Here is a 3,916-nt window from a genome sequence, read left to right as displayed (position 1 = left end):
TTTGGCTTCCTTTGTTTCAAACAAGAAGGTATAAAACCCCTCACCACAAAAACAATGACTCATTTGTCCTTTGATTAGAGTATGTCAATCCTTTTGGATTTAAGATGTCATTTTTTAGGGGGATGACTATGTTCTGTGAACCAACTAATTAGACATTTTTCTACCAATGCTATGACTATGTGTTTGGGGACGACCATCAAGCTTTAGTGCAAGAATATTTTCAGCTCTCTTTTTACAAACCATGTCAGTTCCCTAATTTGGTTTAAAAAATATTTCCAAAAATGACTTCAACCAAAGTTTTATATATAGTTAGTTCACACATTTTAATAATGCACTATTCAATATGATGAATATGTGTAATTCCTTCCAACATTAAGATGAACTTTACACGACACACACATATTTTCTTTTTTTAATTGAAAAAGCTTAAAAAAAGTTGCATTTTGAAAAATTTTGTAATTCCATAAAATAATTTTTTAACATTTGATAACATACTAACAATGACCTCGACAGTAATATAACAATTTTTTTTGTAGTTCAATACAAAAATATTTCTATTAATATAAAAAGTTTTACATTAATAACATATGATGGCCATAGAACTGGCCTAAAGATGACTATAGAGAACATACCTAAAAATTACTATGAAACATAACACATAATAAATAATAAATAAATTACAATAATGTAAACCACGTTCTAACCAACCACGTAAGATCTTACTACATTAGCCCTTAACGTTCCAAAAAACTAGCACTTGAGATCTTACTACATTAGCCCTTGAAGGCAAAGTAGCAATCACCTCGGCAGTTTGTGACAATCAATGGATGGGGTTGCGCCCATTAAACGACGTTCTAACCAATTGAGCTCTCCCAAAAGCTGCAATCCGATTACTCCCATTCGGCAAAAGGGTTAGAGCTCTCCCAAAAGCTGCAATCCGATTACTCCCATTCGGCAAAAGAGATTAAGTCTTCCGTTGCCGGGATTTGAACCCGGGTCGCCTGGGTGAAAACCAGGTATCCTAACCGGACTAGACGACAACGGATATATGATAATAAAATTGATATTTATCATAATCAATGAACGAATCACATATCTTCCTTGAAAGTGGAGAAGCGAACCCATGAATAATCAATCTTGTAAATGTTGTGGATGGCTTCAATTTTACTTGTTTGTCCGTTTCATGTGTGGAAAAACAAATTATAATGAAATGTTATATTATAAAATCATCTTCCATTTCACTTGTGTCCTTTTTGAATTGCTCTTTTATATATATATGGGAATTCTTTTTATAATGAAATGTTATATTGTTGTTTATTAAAATGAAAAAAACCTTCCAATTCACTGTTCGTTTACATGTTATTTATAAAAATAAAAATATAAAACTGTATTGAATATTAAATCACTTTTGGATTGCTGGACTATAGATTTTTTATTAAAATAAAACTAAAAATTTATAATGAAATGTTATATCGTTATTTATTAAAATGAAAAAAACTTCCAATTCACGGTTCGTTTACTTGTTATTTATAAAGAAAGAAATATAAAACTAGAGTATGGGTTTGTAATCTCACCGGAATTGGATTTTAAAATAAAATGGCTATGTAATTTCTGAAGCTGCCTGCAGTAGTCTGAGACCTATCATTGTGACAATCGCTTTATAGCTACCCTTTATGCTAAGTATTTAGGAATGCAATTATGCATTTTCATATCAATTTTTATATAGTCAGCCTTAGGAAATGTCAATAAAAAATGGCCTCAGCAAGTAGGCCAAGTGTCTATGAAACGCACGGAAAAGGTCTTTAAGGTGGTTTTCACATGTCGATTAAACTCTCATCTCTTCGCTGTAACTCTCTGATTTGGGATCAAATCGAGGCAACCAAAGAACACTTAAGTCTATTTCAAATGGATTAGACTGCAAAAAAAAATAGTTAAAAAGTTTTTACATAGGAATTGTAACTTCTATTTCAGTGTAGAGCAACCATTAAAGAAAAAGACCTCAACCCAATTATCAGAACTCCTCCCAATGAATAATCAAGTTGAAAGACTGAAAACATCGTAATAAATTCATACTCTATTGTTTTCTCTGAAGCATCTATATTTATATATACATTGTTAATAGATCAGATACTTCACCTTTTCCCTGATGATGAACCATAGTAGAGGGTTCGAAATGTTGGCTCCAAGACATTATTCGATGTGATTTTTCCAAAAAAAATTAAACATTATGGATCACAGAAGTTTAAACTCAAAAACTCATAAATAATCACGGAGTGATAATCATAGAGTGGTCAGCTAGATTGTTTCTGCCAACAATAGCAATTTGGATTGTTTTTGTCGACAAATATAACATTGTTTGCTCATCCACCTTATATTCAATTTGCTAGCAGATTCACATGTAAATCTACCATGTATTTAATTTGGTGGCAAGCCCTTGCAACTAAAATAAGGTATTATTAACTTGTGTTAATATGGACAACCAAATTGATGGATCTCGTAGCAATGTCTACACAGATCTTGAGGTTGAGGGCCAATGGAAACTTAACATATTACATCCATTCATTTTGATTTTTCAACCTCTCAGGGTTTCTTGCTTCTGCTTTGTAATAGTTTCAGGGTGGGGTTCTATTGTCATGGTACCAGAAATCGTAATTTGGAAAAGGCAAAGGATTTGAACCATGATTACTGGAAAAGTATAACAACAAAGTAAAAAGTCAATGAGCTAGATGAGGAAATTGTTGAATTTAAGAACGACCCTAGGCTTGTCGGTGACAATCCCCATCTTACTACCAAGAATCAAGATAACTTAGGTGCCTGATAAAGAATTGTTAGCATAATAACGATTATATAATGTGGAACAAACACTTAAAAGAATATAAAAAAAACTTTAATGCCCAATAAATCATACTTTTGGCCATTGATGCTACTCGCACTCCGATGTATTTCGTACACAACTGCCTAGATCTTTTACACCACCTCAACAACTGCTCTCTGCTCTATTTGATGAGCAGGAGTCCTTTCTAGAATGTCTAGAATGCCAGAGAGATGAGCCACCTGCTACTCGAATATGGAAAATCAAGACCTAGTAGTTCGATAAAGACTCGAACGCCAAAGCCAAAGCATGTGCATGATAGTGGAAATAGAAAACCAAACAAGGTTATTGAAAAGAGAATAACAAAGGGATTGCTCGAAAAGGAAACACCCACAAAGGCGGTGCATCAAAAACGAACTGCAAGCAAGTTGCCTACAAATGGAATAGCATCAAAGATCATGCCTAAGAAAAATACACCAAGGAGGCTGCAGCAGGAATCGAACAATGAGGAGCAGCAACAACATAGATAAAAATTCACCGAAAATCTCTCATCCGTGTGGCACTTCCAAGCTCTGCGCACTCTAACTTGATAGTGTAAGGCTAGAGGGGATTGAGGTAGTGAGCTTGGGGACCAAACAGAAGTATTTATAGCCAAGCTTCCATCAAGCTTCTATTGGCTATGTGTCAAGTGTTCCATAGAACATGGTAGAGAACTACAAAAGGAGTAATGGACCACTTCAGGAGCTCCCAACAAGAAATTAATTAGCTGCAGTTGGTTTTCGCAATTGAAGGAAATAATTGCAGTTGGTTTCCAAATTATTGGCAGTCGTTGGGAGCCGTAAAGGGAGTTTAGCATTCTCCCACTTGGTCCATACTTCCAATCTAATGTTTCATCTTAAAACCCATTGAAAATGTGTATTAAGTAATAGATACATGAATCATGGCGATAAGTCCTCTAATGACAAGTATTATCTTCCATGTATTACTATGTATTTATTTCTATTAAAATTATAAGGCAACAATTTCTTAATGAATAAACCTTATGTTTATTCTTGGTCCTACACATATGAATTCTCTCAAATCAAATTAAGGTGCACATAACTA

At 33.9% G+C, this 3,916-nt stretch overlaps 1 non-coding gene across 1 annotated transcript; it reads right to left on the bottom strand.

Annotated features, from left to right (window-relative positions):
- Window positions 1-971: 971 nt before the first annotated feature.
- On the bottom strand, window positions 972-1,045 carry TRNAE-UUC (transfer RNA glutamic acid (anticodon UUC)). The gene has a single exon. It is a non-coding gene; the product is annotated as a tRNA-Glu (tRNA).
- Window positions 1,046-3,916: the final 2,871 nt, after the last annotated feature.

Source organism: Pinus tabuliformis, chromosome 6 (assembly GCF_031772625.1).
Source record: "Pinus tabuliformis cultivar Carrire ecotype Pingquan chromosome 6, CPIR1, whole genome shotgun sequence".
Taxonomy (NCBI): domain Eukaryota; kingdom Viridiplantae; phylum Streptophyta; class Pinopsida; order Pinales; family Pinaceae; genus Pinus; species Pinus tabuliformis.
This window is presented reverse-complemented; position numbering and strand designations above follow the sequence as displayed.